Here is a 24062-nt window from a genome sequence, read left to right on the forward strand (position 1 = left end):
CTCGTACCTATGCACAGTTAGACCCTTCATCTGAATTGACGCCGTTTCCGCTTGGATGGACCGAAATTAAACAACGAAAATACGACAGACTTCGACAGAAATTAGGTAGCAACTTTTAGATCCTTTTGCACCCTGCGTTAAGTCAGTCCTGAAACAGAAGAAGAACCGCTATTTGTAAAAAACTTCAAAAAGTAGGGCATTTAAATGCACTCATCCTGTGTTTCAGGAAAGGCATGATATTCCTCAATGTAACATTCTGGGACCCTTCGCATCCATTCCAAAACGAACAAAATAGTATATTCATAGCTATTGGGTTCGCACCTATTACTGAGATGATGATGGACACCACTTGCGAATTGAATGAAAGTTTATTCATATAAACCCTTTATTTCATGAAGATCTCCACGAAGTTTGATAAATATAGGATTTGTGGCTCATGGTCAAACACGTTCCTTTTGCGTCACTGTAGAATGAGCATTTTTTTTTTTTTAGTTATCCGTTTCCTGGCTGATTTGATGCAGACTGCCACGAATTCCTCTCCTGTGCCAACCTTTTCATTTCAGAGCGGTCTTTGCAATGTACGTCCTAAATTATTTTCTGGATGTAATCCAATCTGTCTTCCTCTACACTTTTATTCTCTATGTCCACCCCCTAGCACCATGAAAGTTATTCCATGATATCTTAACACATGTCCTACCATCCTGTCCCTTCTCCCTGTCAGTGTTTTCCATATATTATTTTCCTTACCCATGCTGCAGAGAACCTCGTCATCCCTTACTTTATCAGTTCAGCTACTTTTCAACATTCTTCTGTAGCACCTCATCTCAAATACTTCGATTCTCCTCCGTTCCGGTTTCACTACCGTATAACGCTGTGCTCCAAAAATGCACTCACAGAAATTTCTTCCTTAAATTAAGACCTATATTTAATACTAGTATCTTGGCTATGAACTCCCTTCTTGCATGTGATAGTCTGAGTTTTATGTCCTCCTTGTTCCGTCCGTCATGGGTTACTTTGCTTCCTAGGTAGCAGAATCCTTAACTTTGTGTACTTCGTGATCACCAATCCTGAGGTTAATTTTTTTGCTTCTCTTTTCTGCTACTTCTCATTACTTTCGTCCATATTCTGTATTCATTAGGCCGTTAATTACACTCAACATATACTGTAATTCTTCTTCACTTTCACTCATGACAGCAATGTCTTCAGTAAATCTTATCACTGATATCCATTAATGGTGAATTTTAATGTCACTGTTGAAGCTTTCTTTTATTTACGTCATTGTTTCTTCGATGTGTAGACCGAATAAGGGGTGTGACAGAATAAATCTCTGACTTACACCCTTTTCAATCCGAACATTTCGTTTCTGGTCTTCCACTCTCATTTTTCTGTCTTGGCTCTTTTACATATTGTAAACTGATCAGCTAGAACATTATGACCGCCGACCTACTATCGATATAAACCCGACCAGGCGATAGCAGCGTCACATGGTAAGGAATGACTGCTAATCAGACTCACGCACTGTACATGTAGTATCAGTGTGCGTGCTTTCGTCATTTGGAATGGGGAAGTCGTCCGATCTATCTAAGTATGACCGAGGGCTATTGTAATGTCCGGGTGTTCCAGGAATACTGTGATGAGTGTCTTCAACATGTGGCGAAACCCTGGTGAAACCACGAACATACGTCGAGAGGTTGGGCGTCTGCCCCTCATTACAAGATGCCGGACGCCGTTGGATGATGGTGGGAGAGGGGGAGGGGGAGGGGTGAGGGGGGAGGGGTTGTAGGTTGTTAAAACAGAACAGCCGGCCAACTGTGGCGGATCTAACATCAGACTTTACTGCTGGATAGAGTACAAGTATGTCTGATACCTTCTTCATCATGCCGATGAGAGGGAGCAAATTCGTCGTCTTCCAGGGGAACAGCCCCTTGACATCTGTACTGCAGGAAGGAGACAAGCTGGCGGCGGAGCTGTTATGCTTTCGGGAACATTTTTGTGGGCACCCACGGTCCAGTGCAGCTAGTGAAGTCACTAAGGTGGCCTAGGAGTATCATGCACTGGTTGCAAACCACATACACCACTTCAAGACAATCATGTTTCCCGATGCTTTTGGCACTTTTCAACAAGATATTGTGCTTTCTCACAAGGCCAAGAGTGTTTTTATAAGAAGATTATTATTAAAAGATTTTTAAAAACATTTACATGGGACTTGATATGATAATAGTACAAATTTAGTTGTAACAAATTAGATATGCGCGCGGCTGCTTTTGCATTATACTACATCGCCCAGGGACGACTGACCCAACCGCCTGATTGCGAGCTACCACTACTACTGTCGACACAGCTCCTACTGCAGCCGACACTGCTCTCTGGTCTGCGATTCTATTGTAGCTTACATATCGCAGGCAGCGCGTGAGCAATTCATCGAAATTACATCTGCTCGAGTGCGCCAGCAATAAATTCCTTAGTCACGAACCTCTTACAGTGTGATGCAATGGTTCGAGGAACACAGTGGCGAGTTCTAATTGATGTTGTGGCTCCTCAACGCCCCATATCTGAACCCAGTCCATCACATATCTCCCCCCTTTCCAGATTTTACAGGAATCCGGCGACTTGTGTGTGTAGATGCGGTGTAACTCCCTCCAGCGACCAACCATTGCTTCCATGCTATGACGCGTCACTGCTGTCATCCGTGTCAAAGGTGGACATACCAGCTATTAGGCCGTGTGACTAGGGCCTCCCGTCGGGTAGACCGTTCGCCGGGAGCAAGTCTTTCTATTTGACGCCACTTCGGAGACTTGCCCGTCGATGGGGATGAAATGATGATGATTAGGACAACACAATAACCAGTCACTGAGCGGAGAAAATCTCCGACCCAACTGGGAATCGAGCCCGGGCCCTTAGGATTGATACTGAGTGCATAGATCCTGAGAAATCAGTACCCAGAACAACCACCTCTGGCTGTAATAACGGCCCTGATACGCCTGGGCATTGAGTCAAACAGAGCTTGGATGGTGTGTGCAGGTACAGATCCCCATGCAGCTTCAACACGATACCACAGTTCATCGACAATAGTGACTGGCGTATTGTGACGAGCCAGTTGCTCAGCCACCATTGACCAGACGTATTCAGTTGGTGAGAGACCTGGAGAATGTGCTAGACAGGGCAGAAGTTGAACATTTTCTGTATCCAGACCACTCAGCTATCGGGGGCGGACAGCTATTAGGTAGTTTGGGCACAATGTTCTGACTTATCAGCGTACGACGTATATTAACAGTTTTTCACAGTAGCTTACCCCTATTTTTCTCAGAATTTCTAACATCTTGTACCACCTGACACTGTCGAACACTTTTTCCATATCAGCAACTCCTACGAACGCACCTTGATTTTTCTTTAGTCTTGCTTCCATTATCAACATGGACATAGAAGGGTGTAACACCCAGCTACCTTTCGTGAGGACAGCAGGACCCGCAGTTTTTTTGCATGAAGCAGGGGCGGCTGTTTACAGAATGCGGCTCGCGACGTGGCGTTGTTTTTAAGAGGCTGCCGGCGGCGCTGCGTGGGTGATGGACGAGCTGCTGCTGGTGGGCCGGGCCATCCGTCACGCCTGCTGTCCCCCGGGACTGGGGACGGGGACGGTGCTCTCCACCTGCGGCCGCAGTCGGGGTCCCGGCTCGTGCTGGCGGGCGGACGTGTTATGGTGCGGCAAGTTACAGCACCCTGCCACACTGTGGGAGGTTTCAGCGGAGGGTACTCCAGTACATCTACACGGTCGATTCAGATGTGTTGACCGAAGAGACAGAATACCACAGGGGCAACACCACGACTAGAGTGAAGAAAATCGAACAACACACCGCGACGTTTTGTGGTACATGACAGTGTGTAACAAAATACGAAATTATGTTCAACTAATATCCTTAAGCAATCACAGCGTAAAACAGTCGTAGCTCTAAGTACCGGGTGATCAAAAAGTCAGTTTAAATTTGAAAACTGAATAAATCACGGAATAACGTGGATAGAGAGGTACAAATTGACACACATGCTTTGAATGACATGGGGTTTTATTAGAACCAAAAAAATACAAAAGTTCAAAACATGTCCGACACATGGTGCTTCATCTGATCAGAATAGCAATAATTAGCATAACAAAGTAAGACAAACAAGGATGATATTATTTTACAGGAAATGGTCAATGTTTCCACCATCATTCCTCAACAGTAGCTGTAGTCGAGGAATAATGTTGTGAATAGCACTGTAAAGCATGTCCGGAGTTATGGTGAGGCATTGGCGTCGGATGTTGACTCTCAGTATCCCTAGACATGTCCGCCGATCAACATACAATTGCGTCTTCAGGTAACCCCAAAGCCAATAATCGCACGGACTGAGGTCTGGGGACCTGGGAGGCCAAGCATGACGAAAGTGGCGGCTGAGCACACGATCATCAAAAAACGACGCGCGCAAGAGATCTTTCACGCGTCTAGCTATACAGTGTTTTGGGTTCTAATAAAACCCCATGTCATTCCAAGCATGTGTGTAAATTTTTACCTCTTTATCTACATTATAGAGTGGTTTATTAAGTTTTCAAATTTGTACTGACTTTTTGATTACCCAGTATATCGCACTAATATTTTACATACAAGGTGTTAGGAAATCCACGTTACAAACTTTTAGGACCTGCAGACGGAAGTGAGTATATAATATTTGGAACAAGAACCCACGTTTGAAAACGTCCCGTTCGTGTGCTACTGTCGTTTGAAAGCATGCCAGGTACGATTTCAACAGGGTAGTCATAATGAGTGAAGGGTGATTGTGTCGGATTGGCTGATGTCTTCTGACGGTCTGTCCTACCACTCTGACCTGGTTCCAGCCTCATTCACGTGTCTGTGAGTGTTAGAGATGGTATGGAGTGTTGGTTATTTGAATGTAGTTGTTGGTCATCCACAACATGCCAGACAGTGAAGAGAGCAAAATCCATCGCACGCGCAATTCGTTCTGCACTGGTTGACGGGTTCTCTGCAACATGATGCAGTGTAGCCTCTACGAGTTAGGATGTGTGGCGTCACCCGGGAGCACAGCAGTCACGCCTGCTGACAGTGAAGATACTCCTTTCTCGGAGCCGTTGCGTATCTATGACGAAAAGCGTATGACGTGGAATTGTACGCTGTGGATAACGATCATGATAAAGGTGACGAGCAGCTTTCCCAGTACCGTGAACTTCGTCTTACAAAAGTGTCATGTTAGTGTATTCTGCAGCTGTCTACTCAGCTATGTTACTCCAATACCCAGAGACACGCGAATGAAGCTGGAACAAGTTCAGACAGGTATGATAATGTATGCCAGTTGGACGTAAGGTCCCCCCACGTTGACTACCTGTTTGCATATCTACCTGACAAACCTGTTTTCAAATGGCTGTAGCACGGATATGGTTCGTTGCCGGGCATGGGTTCCATTTCAAACTACTCAGTCCTGTCTGTCAGTTTAGAAGTCTGTAACAGCAATTTCCGAACACACTGTAAAAATAGTGTAACCTCAGGGGGTCAGAAACGGAGTATTTACAAGTAGTAGAAGAAATAATCTGAAAAATTTAGTTTAGGATCCACCTTCATGTAATTTAGTACTCCATTTTTTACACAAAACGTTTGAAGATTGACTAATACTTCAGAGATGGCCATGCTACAGAAAATTCACTAAGCTATATTCTGATCAAGATGGAGCTGCTCTGATCATTTCTTATCTTCTGTAACATTTAATGTAGCAGAATACCAAATTATGCAGGTAACATCAGCTTCTTCTAATGATGTAAGTGAGTATGCGTATGACACGCTTTGGATATATGAATTGCTTTTTAAATTATTTCAACTTGTCCCATGCAGAAGAACAACAAAACTGTCAACATGTCCGTTGGAAGCACTGCAGGGAAACACACTAGGTGTCAAAATGTATTGAATAATGGCTTACCACAATGACCCAGCCTCGCTGCTGTGTTGTATAGACATTTTAAGGAATAATGTTGTAATTGGAGGTTACAGAAAACTAAAATAAAACAGATGCAGCTTGTTTTCATCTGTCCATCAGATTGGCACACAGGGTTATTGACGACTGTTTCGAGGGATACAAACTTCATGATAATATGCATCCAAAATTCTTTGGGATCGCGTTAGACACAATACTTTCTTTTAAGGAGCACTTGACACGAACATCTGGTAAGTTGTAATCAGAAAAAAACATTCTCCATAAAATCCGAGACACTTCTTTGGAATCTTCAGCACTCAGACTGGTATATTCAACAGCAGAGTACTTTGCGCCTGTTTGGCTTAATAGTTCGTATGCAAAAGAGACCGATGTACAACTTAACGCAGCTATGGGCATCGTTAGTGGCTCAAGACGATCTACTCCGAGATACTTTTTACTAGTATTGAGCGACCTTCCACATCCTGATATAATACAGATGAATGTACTTCTATATGAATATTAGAATATTTCTGATACCACCGACTTTCCAATATTGAACGATGTATTCAGTGCCGAGCGAAAATGGCTAATATCAAGGAATTCCACTCTCATCACAGCAAGGACTCTCACAGAAGTTGAACTCAAATTCTTCTATTAACGCTGCTGGCAAGAAAGCTGTTCTCCACACTGCCTGAACCTGCCCAGCGTCGAGAAGGAACCGTCTGGACGTGACCAGCCTCTAGCAGTCTGGACTACCACGAATCGCATCCTAACCAGCCGAAGATGTGCAGACACTCCCCACAAGTGGGTCAAACGTTCATCACCATCGAGTGGCTGTGAATCGGAACAAGAGACAGTTGCTCACGTTATATCAACATGTCCTGCAGGTACTAACAAGTGTCCTTACGCGATTTATGAAAGTGACGAGTGGTGTTTTAAAATATATAAAAGACCTTGATCTCAGTATATAGCTGCCGTCATTTGTGCCGTTGTACCCTGGAGAATTGTGTTTAATTGTTGACATGCAGTATTTTTGTAATCTTTATTGTGCATTGCCACATAAATTAAAAAGTTTTCGATGTAGTAACACATGCATGAGTACCCTGCAAACACGTTTCATTTGAAACTTGTTCCGTAAAAGCCTGTCTCTGAAAATTACTCTTTTCCAGACAACTTGGAAAATCGAAAATACTATGCAAAGCATTGATATACAGTCGCCTTTTGTCATTCACTTCATACACAAATTGGATTTCGAAATGGGATGAACAAATGATAATGTTTTATACCGCATACTAGTTTTTTCTTCGCAATAACCCATTTCGTCCTCAGCTATTTGTTTCCAGTGCAAAACAAGGGCAGACTATTCACTTAAACACTCACAAGTTCTTTCTGTGCTGGTATGCAAGGTGTTTCACAATTCATGTTACACACTTATAGAGGTTGTAGAGTTTTTCACAGGCAAGGATGATGCCAAGATATTGTCAAAGGGGGGAGGGGCGTTGGGGATGGGAGTCTAATGTGTTAAAGAGGACCTCAAAAAAGATCATGTTTTTCATTTAATCTGAAAACACTTTTATTTATTTTTTAATGTTATGTACGTTACTTGCATTCATGAATCATTCGTACAAATAGTTTTTAATCTAAACAAATAAACAAGAAAAATCTTGTCTTAGAAAACAAAGAAAAAAGCAAATTCTCAGCAGTAAACGCAAAAGCAGACTTAAATAAGAAATACCAAAATGCACAAGAAACTATCACAACAGCACAAATCACAAAAACAATAAACAACAGCAATTACATTAAACCCAACTGCTAGGAAGACTTGAACTGATCAAAACACAATAACTGAGATCAAATAAGGAACAGGAGTTGGTCTTAACTGATGTAGACATGGGCGATAGCCGACAACGCTCACTATATATCGATAATTTAATCTATCCATGAGCTAGTTGACTATCGACAGTGCGTATTATTTTTTCCTCGTATAACTGAAAATCAAAATAGCTTTCAGATTCACTACACAGCACGCAGGTCGTGTGTATTTTCATTTAAATGATAGGGGGGATCCGAACGCCCTGCGTTGGATGTTTCTTACGCAGTTCGCATATTATGGTAGGCTACCCACATTTGTGACTATTACGATTATGCCACACCACATGATGTCCTGTGTTTCAATCTGCCTTGTTTTCATGCTTCCTGGGGATACATGAGATGACATCACGGCAATTTTTACTGCACTAACAGGATGACTGGGTACATTTTCGCAAAGTACAGTGATATGTTATTAATTTACAGTGAAATGGGAGAGAAGCTCAACGTCTGTACCATAAGTGCTTTCCAAATCGTGTGACCCCATCCCATCCCATGATTAACAGAGCAGAACAACGGCTGCGGGAAGTGGGAAATTCACCAGAGATAGAGCAAACTGAGGTGATCGAAGAAGGTGGCGCACTGTCTTACTGGAAGAGGAAGTGCTTTATCAAGTTAAAGACAATCTACCGACGAGCACTCGCGCCGTAGCAGGTGACTTGCTTGTGTCTCACTCGTCCGTCTGGCGTGGTCTCAGAAGATACAGGCCACGCTCCCAGTCGATTTTGTGCAGCGTGTCCATTTCTTACTTGGTTTCTACACCGTTGTGTCAATTTTCCTCTTTTTCTTGGGCATTTTTACTCACTGACGATGCGCATTTGGACAGAGCAAAGAAATCTCAACTCCACATGTACACGAAGATTTTAGGAGACATTCAATATCTGGGCAGCTACCTGCAGTGGTCGGCTAACTAGACCGTACATCCCTCATCCTCACGAAATGGGTGTAAGGTACTTGATATTCTTGCGACAACGGCTGGCGGAGTTTTCGAAAGATGTGCCATTTGCAGAAATTGTGGTTCCAGCATTATGGTGCGACATTATACTTTGCAATTCACTTCGTCCGCAGATCGTGGTCGTGCCGTAGCGTTTCCGCTTGCCGCACCCGGGCTTCCGGGTTCGATTCCCGGCGGGGCGGGGTCAGGGTTTTCTCTGCCTCGTGATGATTGGGTTTTGTGTGATGTCCTTAGGTTAGTTAGGTTTAGGTAGTTCTAAGTTCGAGGGGACTGGTGACCATGATGTTAAGTCCCATAGTGCTCAGAGCCATTTGAACCATTTGCAATTCACTTCCGAAACCATTTGAAAAGTAGTCTACGGGGACAGGTGGACCGATAGAGGTGGACCAGCGGTACAGGTGGACCAGCTTGGGTAGAAGTAACCCCTTTTCCCTTTTTCTTGTGGGGCCACACGAAAAGTTGTTTACGAGACACCTGTCTACCCAGAAGAAGATGTGGTTGCACGGTTTATGGCTGCGGCAGAAGTGGTTGAGCATACTCCATGCATACTGGACAGAGTTTATGCGAACTTACTGCGCCCTTACACTCCGTTCGCCGAATTAGGTGGTCGTCATATCGAACAGTTGTTGTAATATCATAGTATATAGAAGTGAAATTCGAACATATTGGTTTTCTTGTAACATGGAAATGAAGTGTTTCCAGAGACCTGTTCCTAAGTAAAAGTTGATGTACTATTCCCTCTCTCCAACTTCTAGGAGTGTGTAGCATGAATTGTGAAACACCCTGTATAAGACAAAGGTACAAAGCCACTAATAGGTAATGTTTTTAAAAAGTACTCAACTGAAATAATAAATATTCGTATCTTTATCGATTCTGTCCCGGCAGTCATGCGCTGCGCAATTGATAGGCGCTATCATATCAACCGCAGAATGCCTTCACAAAACATGTTGGCTAATACTACAACGTCGATCCGTTAAATAACGTGCTCCAGCCAATCTAAGAACAAGGGGAGCCAGATATCCAACGACAAAGTTGCGAAGGTTCAAATGGCTCTGAGCACTATGGGGCTTAACATATACGGTCATCAGTCCCATAGAAATAATAATCACAAATTGCTATGAAAACCTGAAACTGACGAGTGTGACCAGAATGAAATTGCAAAACAGTAGAATACTAATAAACGATACGGCTTATGATATAGTGGGCACGACATTCCATATTTCAGCTATAGTCACCTCTACGACTATGGTCAAATGTACATAACCGGTTTAGTACTGACCGGTGAAACAGCTAGAGGTTCTGCCAAATCAAAACAAACTTTCCTCAATAATACGATCATCGCTGACATACTCTTGTAGCTAGAAGAGCTTATGGCGACACAGAAAGGAGAAATTAACAGCAGGGGAAATGTGCCAGAATATCGTAATAGACGACGTCACATAATTACGGCCGTTAGTGTTATATCTTTCAGTGCTGCAGTAGTTCTCGTTGACATTTGAGTAATATGTCTCCACATTAAACGAAGGTCTGTACATTGTCTAGAGTTACCTGTAATCCAGATAGCCGTTAACTGGATCGTTCATAGAGGTAACGATTAATAAACGATTACGTGTAAACTGGTAGATAAGTTTTGAAGTTTATGAAATATCGTGGTAGTGTGTAAGTAATGACTTCATTAAAAATCTGAGTGATAAGGACCATGGACTGAATGTAGAAAGAAATGTTATGGGTTTAAGAGCCAAAACAAGCGCTGTATAGTTCAACATCATGTGAGAATAACTAAGCTGTACATTGTATAATTATTGCTGTCAAATATAAGTGAAAAGCTTACTTCTGGGACACTCCAGGCAGAAAAATTCAAGACGAATTTTTCAGGTGAAGGAGATGTTGTTGCTTCCCAGAGTAATATTCTGGTCCTGCGTGGAGTGTAACCAAATACAAATCTAACTCACGTACACTGAAGCGTTTAAAGTGTCATACTACAGAACACTGCTGAAGATTATATTTGTGTGGGTTGGATACTGATCAGCAAGAAAGGAAGTTACAGGCAGAAACTGGCTAACATAATTAACAACAAAATGAAAGGAGCTCTTTTTCGAAATCCCGCAGTAGTCTTACATTGCGACGCAGATGACCGCAGCTAAGCCCAAAATGTCTATAACATCCTCAGTAATGGTACAAAAGCGTGGCACTATGCAATGGCACTTCAAGCAGCCAGGTGTCGACACACTCGAATAACCATCCAGAACTCGGAAGTTCACATGAGTTGTAATGTCAGCTAATCACGTCACTCTCGCACCAGACGTCACCACAACCCTGTTCAGGGCCAATGTGGACGTGGCACGCGATGCAAAGGTCATTACATTGCATCTTACCGACAATTTACCCCTTCGTTTGACGCCTAGGTGCAAGTGCCGACCCTTTGTCTCTAGACGCCTCTGGACTGTAGCGTGTATTATCGCGGTGTGTAAAGTTACTACGTATGTCTGTGTGTGGGAAAGAACATGCTAAATTCGAGTATCTAACTGCAGAAGAGTGGATAAAATAAAAATGGTTCAAATGGCACTGAGCATTATGGGACTTAACTTCTGAGGTCATCAGTTCCCTAGAACTTAGAACTACTTAAACCTCATTAACCTAAGGACATCACACACGAATCCATGCCCGAGGCAGGATTCGAACCTGCGATCGTACTGGCCGCGCGGGTCCAGACTATAGCGCCTAGAACTGCTCGGTCACCCAGGCTGGCACTCTTGGATCACCTTCCCCTTCAGAATGACAAAGTCCAACCGCACACCAGCGCTGCGGCACCTGCAACAATCCGATACATAAGGGTCACCGTCATCGGTCATCCTCCCGACGTGGTTACATGCTATTTTAATCTTTTCCAAAAAGACTTCACTCACTTTGACAGTGATGAAGCAGAGGCGAGGTTGAGGTTCCATTAACAAAGTCAAATAGTCTCCAGTAACTGTGTCGACAAAAATGGTCCGGACTCGCATTCGGGAGGACGACGGTTCAATCCCGCGTCCGGCCATCCTGATTTAGGTTTTCCGTGATTTCCCTAAATCGCTCCAGGCAAATGCCGGGATGGTTCCTTTCAAAGGGCACGGCCGACTTCCTTCCACGTCCTTCCCCAATCCGATGAGACCGATGACCTCGCTGTCTGGTCTCCTTCCCCAAAACAACCAACCAACCAAAATGGTCCCTCGTTTGGATAACTGTGTTCGTCTTCAAGGTGACTATCTTGCGAGTATGTAGACATGAAGAATAGAGGTGTATAGTGTTAATGAATTTACTTTCATTAAAAATCCTTAGGAGTTTTCACATAAGAAATTGGGACGCATTACTTTTCATCACACTCTCGAATGTTGTAATTTACACATCAGAATGAGTTTTGCATCACCCCGTCCCCCAGAATTTCTGAAGACACACGTTGACTGTAGATATTGTATCACAGACACAGTCCCTTTGACTGTTCAGAGATGTCACTAAACCCGCCCAAAGATGTAAACAACCTGCATGAGCAGCGCCTATTTGACGGAGGGGGTCCGACAGCCGATCAGTTCCAATCTTTCCACCTGGAAGATGGTCCAAGGGTCATATTGTCTGTAGTTCAACCATGCCTAGACGGTCAACACCGCGGTTCGATCGCGTCCTCATTGTTACTTTGTGTCAGGAAGGCTCTCAACAAGGGAAGTGTCCAGACATCTCGGAGTGAACTAAAGCAACGTTGTTCAGACACGGGGGGGGGGGGGGGTGTTCAGAGAGACAGGATAGTAGATACCAGCTACCTACGGCTATGATTCGGAGAAACCCTGACAGCAACGCCACCGTGTTGAATAATGCTTTTCCTGCAGTAACAGGGCGTCGTGTTACGACTCAAACTGTGCACAATATGCTTCATCATGAGCAACTTAACTCCCGTGTCCATGGCGTGGTCCATCTTTCCAAACACGTCACCATGCTGCGCGGTTCAGATGGGCCAAACAACATGCGGAATGGACCGATCAGGATTGACATCACGTTCTCTTCACCGATGAGTGTCGCATATGCCTTCAACCAGACAGTCGTCGGAGACGTATTTGAACGCCTTAGACACATTGTCCACCGAGTGGAGCAAGGCGGAGAGTCCTTGCTGTTTTGAGATGGCATTATGTGGGGCCTAATCATGCAGCCGGTGATCATGGAAGGCTCCGTAACCGCTGTACGATACGTGAATGCCATCCTCCGACTGATAGTGTAACCATATCGGCAGCATATTAGCGAGGCATTCCTCTTCATTCACGACAATCCGCGCTCCCATCGTGCACATCTCGTGTATGACTTCCTTCAGGATATCGACATTGCTCGACCAGAGTGGCCAGCATGTTCACCAGACATGAACCTTATCGAACTGCCTCGGATAGATTGAAAATGGCTGTTTAGGACGACGTGACCCACCGCTCACTCTAAGGGATTTACGCCGAATCGCCGTTGAGGAGTGGGGCAATCTGGACCAACAGTGCATTGATGAACCTGTTGGTAGTAAGCCATGACGAATACAGGCGTGCATCAATGCAAGACGACGTGCTACTGGGTACTAGATGTATCGGTGTGTACAGCAGTCTGGACCACAACCCCTGAGGGTCTCTCTGTATGGTGGTACAACTTGCACTGTGTGGCTTTTATGAGCGATAAAAAGCGCGGAAATGATGTTTTATTTTCATCTCTTTTCGAATTTTCTGTACAGGATCCAGAAGTCTCGGAACCGAGGTGATGGAAAACTTCTTCTGATGTGTGTAGCTACGTAAAGATACACAAGATAGACACTAATGTGGAGAGTTGCCACAAAGACATCATTGGCAGAAGGGTCACACCAGCAACATACGACATGTACCCTGGTGTGTACAACTTACGGACGAAAGTGCAATTCGCGTAAAGGTTGTTTACCAAGTAACACAGTTCAATAAATTTGAAAGGTGTATGTAAAGGACTACTGCAATATAATACAGAAGGTAAATGAAAGAAATACGCATTGAGACGAACAGAAATGACACTTGTATTTAAAGACAATAAATACAATGGATTTGTCACATTCAAAGACAATCAATACAATGGATTTGCCACGATTCATGATGGTCTTCTGGACATTACAAAAACCGAGGTATGGCTCCTCCACTTGCGCTATTCAGTGCGGTCGCGCATTGTAATAACATCAACGATGCCATTGCCAAACCCAGCCCCGAAAACACGTAGATGCGGAAGGAATACAATGTACAATAACACTGACCGGTGACTGCTCCATGTTCAAAGGTCTGCATTCCATGCAACATTGTGTCTCTCCACACATTGTCTCTCCACACCATAACACCTGGAGTACAAAACCGATCATGTTCCACAATACTCCTGAGACCATTACATAATCCCACTTCTCGCTATATGAGGGTACCTCCAGAATCACTCCTCTCATTCAAGGAGGAGCACGCGACCCTACTCATCGTTGATCCACTACCTACGCTATTCACCATCGTCAACGTTACCGCCAAAATGCCGGTGTCAGCGGTACATAACATACTGGTCATCCCCATGGAGTCACTGCGTAACATTGCATTACATTATAGTCCTGTTAAATGTGGTTGCAACTGCACCAGCTCTTTGACGTTGGTCGCGGCTTCCCTACAGCACGATGTAACTTTCACTTGCTTTTGACCATCTCCTCTCTTTACGGCAGCAGTGCCTGTGGTTCTGAGCGCTTCCCCCGCCCGACAGACTATGCTGTGAGAATAGATATTAAACTACCTTAGGTTACTATTGACCAGGGGTGTTCAACCCGTCGATCGAGTTCGACCAGTCGATCGCTCTGGCTTTAAGAGTCGACCTTTCGAATCCCTTGTCTGGATTCTCTTTAAATGTGCTATTTTAGTAAAATAAATTTGTTCACACATTATTTTTAGGCGTAAATCTGACAAAACTAGCTCCGCCTCTTCAGCCTCCATATGCACTTCAGCATCTTTAATGCTTGCCGGTCTTTTCTCCTTCACGCAGAGGTAATACGTTTGTGAAAAATAAGTTCAGCTAAACACTGGAAAACGACCCACATCATGTTTTCTTCTTACAATACGCAAAGATAGATTTAAGTGTTTGACATGTAATGCTCCTTATCCATTCCTAACAAGGGAACTATGGAACGCCAATGTAGAACAGTTCACTAAGACTTACAGGGTGTTTCAGAAATGACCGGTATATTTGAAACGGCAATACAAACTAAACGAGCAGCGATAGAAATACACCGTTTGTTGCAATATGCTTGGGACAACAGTACATTTTCGTGCAGACAAACTTTCGAAATTACAGTAGTTACAATTGTCAACAACAGATGGCCTGCGGTCTGGGAAACTCTATTGTACGATATTTTCCACATATCCACCATGAGTAGCAATAATATTGCGTAGTCTCTGAATGAAATTACCCGAAACCTTTTACAACGTGTCTGGCGGAATGGCTTCACATGCATATGAGATGTACTGCTTCAGCTGTTCAATTGTTTCTGGATTCTGGCGGTACACCTGGTCTTTCAAGTGTCCCCACAGAAAGAAGTCACAGGGGTTCATGTCTGGCGAATAGGGAGGCCAATCCCCGCCGCCTCCTGTATGTTTCGGATAGCCCAAAGCAATCACACGATCATCGAAATATTCATTCAGGAAATGAAAGACGTCGGCCGTGCGACGTGGCCGGACACCATCTTGCATAAACCACAAGGTGTTCGCAGTGTCGTCTAAGGCAGTTTGTACCGCCACAAATTCACGAAGAATGTCCAGATAGCGTGAAGCAGTAATCGTTTCGGATCTGAAAAATGGGCCAATGATTCCTCTGGAAGAAATGGCGGCCCAGACCAGTACTTTTTGAGGATGCAGGGACGATGGGACTACAACATGGGGCTTTTCGGTTCCCCATATGCGCCAGTTCTGTTTATTGACTAAGCCGTCCAGGTAAAAATAAGCTTCGTCAGTAAACCAAATGCTGCCCACATGCATATCGCCGTCATCAATCCTGTGCACTATATCATTAGCGAATGTCTCTCGTGCAGCAATGGTAGCGGCGCTGAGGGGTTGCCGCGTTTGAATTTTGTATGGATAGAGGTGTAAACTCTGGCGCATGAGACGATACGTGGACGTTGGCGTCATTTGGATCGCAGCTGCAACACGGCGAACGGAAACCCGAGGCCGCTGTTGGATCATCTGCTGCACTAGCTGCGCGTTGCCCTCTGTGGTTGCCGTACGCGGTCACCCTACCTTTCCAGCACGTTCATCCATCACGTTCCCAGTCCGTTGAAATTTTTCAAACAGATCCTTTACTGTATCGCTTTTCGGTCCTTTGGTTACATTAAACCTCCGTTGAAAACTTCGTCTTGTTGCAACAACACTGTGTTCTAGGCGATGGAATTCCAACACCAGAAAAATCCTCTGTTCTAAGGAATAAACCATGTTGTCCACAGCACACTTGCACGTTGTGAACAGCACACGCTTACAGCAGAAAGACGACGTACAGAATGGCGCACCCACAGATTGCGTTGTCTTCTATATCTTTCACATCACTTGCAGCGCCATCTGTTGTTGAAAATTGTAACTACTGTAATTTCGAAAGTTTGTCCGCCTGAAAATGTACTGTTGTCCCAAGCATATTGCAACAAACGGTGTATTTCTATCGCTGCTCGTTTAGTTTTTATTGCCGTTTCAAATAAACCGGTAATTTTTGAAACACCCTGTAGAATCGGGAATAGCTGTGGGTTGTCAGATGGGAAAGAGGAAATTTTCCGATCCTACAGTCACAGCAGTCGTTTTCTTGTAAGGTGTGTACAAAAGAGTCTTTGAGCAAACATTACATCATTTCGTGTATCAGAAGTATTGATGGAACGTGCAAAAGTGTTTGACGATGGCACAGATGTTGACGAGTGCTTTCTGGCAGCTAGTGAGTTTTGCTTTTTTCCACGTTTAAAAACAAATCAAATATAATATCAGATATACTGCTCTGTCAAGACCGACTATAACAATAAAAATCGGATTAATGGTGAAAAATATAAAGAGTCAACTGATAACAGATACGTAGTCCTGCTTGTTTTTCTCAATGATGTTACATAAGTCAGTAGAAGGAGTCTATTTTCCTCAAGATTTTTATAAGATTGATAGTCTCAGATTTCAGTGGACAAGAACACTTGCTTATAATTTAGACATTGAAATAAACTTCACGAGGAAAAGACTCTTCCAGTGCTCTCACATCCTTCATTCCGGAATACAATTTGCCAGTTCTGAAACTTGCATCTATTGCTACTGACCGAGCACTTTGCATGCTAGGCAAGCACTGTTGCTCAGCTACTGTGGGCTACTGAAGTCGCAACATCTGTCCGGCAATCACTAAGTTTACAAACTCTTTGTTTGACTGCCATTGCAAAGCACTTGCATCGGGTAAAGGCACATCCTGAATTTGGTCATTGCTAGCTAGTATCAGTAGTCTGTTTAGAAAAAACTACATTCACTGATTGAGAAGGTACTGCACGGTTACGTGAATGAATGTGGGTAGAGTTTTCTTTGGTTTCTCGCATGCTGACTGTAGGTAACCTAGCTTCCCACAAGCAAAGCAAGTCGCGTTTTGCGAAGGGCAGTTTTGTCATTTGTAAGTGGAAAAGGAGCGGGGAAATGATTTCGCACCAGACACCTGCGTTGACACTTGGTTATTCTGTCCACGGCGCAGTGGCCTGTTTGCACATGGTAGTCGGTCGCAAGGCTGTACCTGCTTGCTACTTTGTGTTACACTGCAGATGGAAGTCTTCCACTGCACTACCACACGAGTCCTAATATTCAGTAACTCGTAACCCCAGTTTCAAAGTAGGATCAGAATGTTGAAGAATCTCTTTACAAATTCTACTGTGTGGCACATTATACGTAGTTGAATCATGAATCATTGCATCACTAGTAGGCAGCCTATTAGTCGGAAATAACTTCTGAGCAAGGCGGTGAGCTCCTCTGCTGGCTATAAGCAATAAGAAGGTTTCACAGTACCTTGCACTTGAAGTACAGCACAATGAGCGTTGAACTGAGCGTAATACTCGATCAATTCCTCTTCTGCGCGGAATGGTGGAATGCACGGAGGCGGTGCCGTGGATTTGGCTGGCTGTTGTGGCAGAGTTGATGCAGCAGTGGCTTGTGCTTTAATTGGGTGCTGTACTGCTGTCATCAAATGCGACATTTGGTGGCTCTGAAACGGAACAAACTGCATTATATCAAAGCCAGAACAACAGGAAACAAAGGCCCAGGTGGTTTAGCAGACGGGTTGAAGGCCAAATAATAAGAGTATCGTCGCAACAAAATATAAGAAAAGCAAATACACAACAGCGGAAGCGTTGTGACTAGTGTGCAAGACAGAACACAATAAGTAGAAATGCTCCTCTGAAAGAAGAGAGTGAAATGTTAGTGACGCGTTATGACAATGATTACATCGACGTTTTTATATTTGTGCTGTTAAACTGTGCTTGCTTTGGTTACAGAAAAGTGCACCAAGTTAAGCTATCAACTATTTTACGTTATTTATAACATTCAATTATTATTCTGTAAGGACATTCAAACTTAACTATGTGCGTTTCTAATTATGTGCGAAACAAACAACCAAATAAGCAAGAAGACACAGACAAGACGTCAGTTCAAAAATGGTTCAAATGGCTCTGCGCACTATGGGACTTAACTGCTGTGGTCATCAGTCCACTAGAACTTAGAACTTCTTAAACCTAACTAACCTAAGGACATCACACACATCCATGCCCAAGGCAGGATTCGAACCTGAGACCGTAGCGGTCACGCGGTTCCAGACTGTAGCGCCTAGAACCGAAGACGTCAGTTCCCTGTTCCTATCTTACATATCCTTTTATCTTTCTTTCCCTACCAACACTACCAGTAGTATCATCATTTATTAACTTATTTATGTCCTATATCAAAACTAGAACAGTAGTTTTGGTAGAGCACAATATGAGCTGTGAGCAATACCGAACTCTGGTCTACACTCGTTGCACCTCGTCCTTCATCCGTTTTCCCGATAATTCTTCCCTGTGTGAAGTCGTCTAAAAGCTGTCTGCGATCCATGTTGTAATAAATGACAGTGCCTTAGTGCACCTTAACTACTAGTTGATTGACACACACGGTATTTTCCGCTCCTTCAACTGCCTCATTTTGTGAGGCAGCTCCATTTCACGCTGTCGTCCCGCTGACCTCACGCCGCGTGTGTTTCAGCTTAGTGTGAACGACTGGGAGATATATGGAAACGTGGTCCCGCACTTTCCTTCGTTTCCACAAAACTTGTTAATAAGTTATGTTACTCTATACACCTCGTATTTAAGCCACCTACCGCCGTGTGGATCACAAGATAGGCGGCTCAAACAGATAAACAGGTAATTAACATGCAGCGATCGATAGACGCCGTCCACTGGTTGGTTCTCGAGGCTGCTTACTTAGGAACGACAGTAGACCTTATGGCTTTATGAAAGCCACACACTGACATTACCAGAGAAAAGTGTACAGCACGGTAACCGTTATTGTATCCGTTCGTCAATATTGACCTATTAAAACAAAGTGAAAAAGATCCAACAATGTAGCACCCGTCCAGTCTCATCCTAGGCTATACTTGTTGCGACCGAGGAAGTCGGTATGAAGGGTACACTTAGCATGGAAGGTCAAGGCCCCTATAATGTCATTCCTTAAACACAACAACTACCAAACCAATAAATTAACAATTTATTCAAAGACAATATTAAAAAACAGCTAAGAGACCATCAACACGTGGCCATCTTTAAGTCAATACCAAAATATCACAGGTAGTTTGCTTCTCAAGCAATTCAACTAATTACAATTATCCAAACTGACTTGAAGAGATGAGCCACAGATATTTCAATACTTAAAGGAACAATAAATTACAACCAGAAAGTCATTTAAAGAAATGTGGCCGAGATAATTTATTTAAAGGAGCAGTAACTTGCCGCTATCGACAGGGGATCTCAAGTTGATTCCATATTTCTAGATTTCCGGAAAGCTTTTGACACCGTTCCTCACAAGCGACTTCTAATCAAGCTGCGGAGATATGGGATATCGTCTCAGTTGTGCGACTGGATTCGTGATTTCCTGTCAGGAAGGTCGCAGTTCGTAGTAATAGACGGCAAATCATCGAGTAAAACTGAAGTGATATCAGGTGTTCCCCAGGGAAGCGTCCTGGGACCTCTACTGTTCCTGATCTATATAAATGACCTGGGTGACAATCTGAGCAGTTCTCTTAGACTGTTCGCAGATGATGCTGTAATTTACCGTCTAGTAAGGTCATCCGAAGACCAGTATCAGTTGCAAAGCGATTTAGAAAAGATTGCTGTATGGTGTGTCAGGTGGCAGTTGACGCTAAATAACGAAAAGTGTGAGATGATCCACATGAGTTCCAAAAGAAATCCGTTGGAATTCGATTACTCGATAAATAGTACAATTCTCAAGGCTGTCAATTCAACTAAGTACCTGGGTGTTAAAATTACGAACAACTTCAGTTGGAAGGACCACATAGATAATATTGTGGGGAAGGCGAGTCAAAGGTTGCGTTTCATTGGCAGGACACTTAGAAGATGCAACAAGTCCACTAAAGAGACAGCTTACACTACACTCGTTCGTCCTCTGTTAGAATATTGCTGCGCGGTGTGGGATCCTTACCAGGTGGGATTGACGGAGGACATCGAGAGGGTGCAAAGAAGGGCAGCTCGTTTTGTATTATCGCGTTATAGCGGAGAGAGTGTGGCAGATATGATACAAGAGTTAGGATGGATGTCATTACAGCATAGACGTTTTTCGTCGAAGCGAGACCTTTTTACGAAATTTCAGTCACCAACTTTCTCTTCCGAATGCGAAAATATTTTGTTGAGCCCAACCTACATAGGTAGGAATGATCATCAAAATAAAATAAGAGAAATCAGAGCTCGAACAGAAAGGTTTAGGTGTTCGTTTTTTCCGCTCGCTGTTCGGGAGTGGAATAGTAGAGAGATAGTATGATTGTGGTTCGATGAACCCTCTGCCAAGCACTTAAATGTGAATTGCAGAGTAGTCATGTAGATGTAGATGTAGATGTAGATGAAAGTAATTTATGAAGCGCACACCAGTTCGTTAAGAACCCAAATAACAAATGCGGCACAAAGGTACAATTTAATACAATTTATTCCCAAGCAAATTAGAAAACTTATATAGTAAACACGTTAAGTGTTTACCAAACGGGCGGTGACGATAGGCTGCCTTGGAAAAAAGATGACTTAACTTAAAATGCTGGAAGCAGCAGAGCAGACGTCCAAAACAACACCTAAAGCCCGGGGCCCAACCGGGAGTCACTTTCTTTTAGACGACACGTAACAGCCTCTGTGTACCGAAGCGGAACGTGGCACCGCTCCCACACACCCCAACTCGCCGAAAACTGGAACACAAACAGACCGCAGAAGACACGGCGAACACCAAGCAAACATCAATCAATATAAGTTAAGAGATCAATAAACAACAAATAAATGACATAGCTATTCTCTTGTACTAACACTGAGTGAATGCATTCAAATAAATGCACGCTTATAAAATTCTACGTAAAAATGATAGCCTTTTACGGAATACGAGCCTTTACTAAGAAGTGAGTGAGTGCTTTCAAATAAATGCGCGTATATAAAGGAACTACGTGCAAATGACTAGCTTTACAGAGTACCAGTCTTTACTAAGAACTAGGTGCTTTCAATTGAAGTGACTCAAATTTTACAGCAATATACAAGCTACGTCGATTTGATGGCAATAAAAATACACTGAAAATCTCATACAGACAATGCATAAATTTCTGGATACTGAAAAAAAAACCTTCAAGCTAAACAGCTTCCTAGTAATAATCCTAACAGCGGATTTATAAAAGGGAATAGTAGCTGCTGGTCTCCATGCGGTTACACACTCTGCTCTTACTTCAACAACACGTACATTAGGGCAACAAAGCAACAAGTGAACTCGCTGTAACACAAATCGTTCAATGAAACGAAGGTACCAAAATCACTTACACTTTCGACGGTGAGCGTTGTTAGTGATGGTCTCTAGGGATGGGTCTCTCCGAGAAAACAGGCACCACAGCAATGCGACGAACAGCGCCCGCAGTTGACATCAGGCAGTCCACCAAAAACTCGCGACCGCCTTACGAGGTATACTCGCCGTCCGCTGCTGGCCCAGCGCGCGTGTTTTCTTCTTTTGTCCACGTAAGCACGTCCTTGGGCCTCGTAGCGAGTCCAACACCAACAGCCCCGAGCACGAAAACATCCGCGAGATCACAACAGGAGCAAAGATCCTAGTACAGCCGGGTAATCGATAGTGTCGCGCCAAAGGGCTGGTGTGCAAGGAAAGGCGCACCATGGCTCGCTTATAATACGTGTTATATTTTGAGCTTGTCATGTGGAAGCAAGAGTTGACAGGCAGCGTAGAAACGCATAGATAACAGTGCTGGCACCGAATCTGTAGCGCAAAGGCTTTCTGCATCTACCTAATACACCGTAAACCACTATGAAATGCACGACAGAGGGTACGACTCATTGAAGCAGTTACTAGCGTATCTTCCCATTTTATTCACGTACGGAGGGCGAGAAGAATCATTGTTCAGATACCTCTTTGCGTGCTCCATTTAACCGGATGTTCTCCTCACGATCCCTATGGAAGCGACAGATAGGGGATCCAGTGCAGCACATTCCTAGAGTCATTATTGTAAGTCTGTTCTTGAAACTTTGTGTTTAGGCTTTCTCGGGATAGTTTACGTCTATCCTCAAGAGTCTGCCAGTTCCAGTTTCTTGAGCATTTCTGCGAGACTCTGCCACAGGTCAAATAAACCTGTCAGCATTCGTGCTGCACTTCTCGGTATACGTCCAATATCCCCTGTTAGTCCTATTTGGTACAGGTCACACACACTAGAGCAATACTCTAGAATGACTCGCAAGAGTGTTTTTTAAGCAATCTCCTTTGCTTACTGATTGTATTTCCCCAGTATTATAACACTCAACTGAAGTCTACCAAGTGCTTTTCTTACGACTGAACCTATGTGACATTCCATTTCATATCCCGGCAAAGTGACACACCCAATAATTTATATGAATTGGCTGATTCCAAATGTAACTCTTTGATGTTGTTGTCATGCGAGAGTCCGTTTTTCCTTTTCGTCAAGTGCACTCTTTTAGGTTTCCGAAACTATAAAGTAAAAGTTTTTGTATCAAAATGAATTATTATTAAGTATTGACTGAATATTTTCTGTGCAGATTTTATCAGAAAGTATAACTCCATCATCTACAAAACATTTTAAGTTGCTATTAATATCGTGAGCAAAGTGATTAGTATACAACAAGAAGAGCAAGCATCCCTGTACACTTCCCTAAGGTGCACCCGAAATTACTTCGATATTTACCGATGACTCTCTATCCAAGATAACATACTGCATTCTCCTTATCAAAAAAATCCTCAATCCAGTCACAAATTTCGCTTGGTACCCTGTACGTCCATACTTCTGACAAAAAGCGTAGATGCGGAAGAGTCAAATGCTTTTCGGAAATCAAGAAATACATCTAACCGACTGCTTTCCGTATGCCACGCGAAAATCTGTGAATTTGGTGTTCATCGCCCCACCATACTTGCTCCGGACACTGCGAGAGGGCTGTACAAGCAATGATCACACGCACGGCACAGCGGACACACCAGGAACCGCGGTGTTGGCCGTCGAATGGCGCTAGCTGCGCAGCATTTGTGCACCGCCGCCGTCAGTGTCAGCCAGTTTGCCGTGCCATACGGAGCTCCATCGCAGTCTTTAACACTGGTAGCATGCCGCGACAGCGTGGACGTGAACCGTATGTGCAGTTGACGGACTTTGAGCGAGGGCGTATAGTGGGCATGCGGGAGGCCGGGTGGACGTACCGCCGAATTGCTCAACACGTGGGGCGTGAGGTCTCCACAGTACATCGATGTTGTCGCCAGTGGTCGGCGGAAGGTGCACGTGCCCGTCGACCTGGGACCGGACCGCAGCGACGCACGGATGCACGCCAAGACCGTAGGATCCTACGCAGTGCTGTAGGGGACAGCACCGTCACTTCCCAGCACATTTGGGACACTGTTGCTCCTGGGGTATCGACGAGGACCATTCGCAACCGTCTCCATGAAGCTGGGCTACGGTCCCGCACACCGTTAGGCCGTCTTCCGCTCACGCCCCAACATCGTGCAGAACGCCTTCAGTGGTGTCGCGACAGACG

This window comes from Schistocerca gregaria, chromosome 6, assembly GCF_023897955.1.
Source record: "Schistocerca gregaria isolate iqSchGreg1 chromosome 6, iqSchGreg1.2, whole genome shotgun sequence".
NCBI classification, from domain to species: domain Eukaryota; kingdom Metazoa; phylum Arthropoda; class Insecta; order Orthoptera; family Acrididae; genus Schistocerca; species Schistocerca gregaria.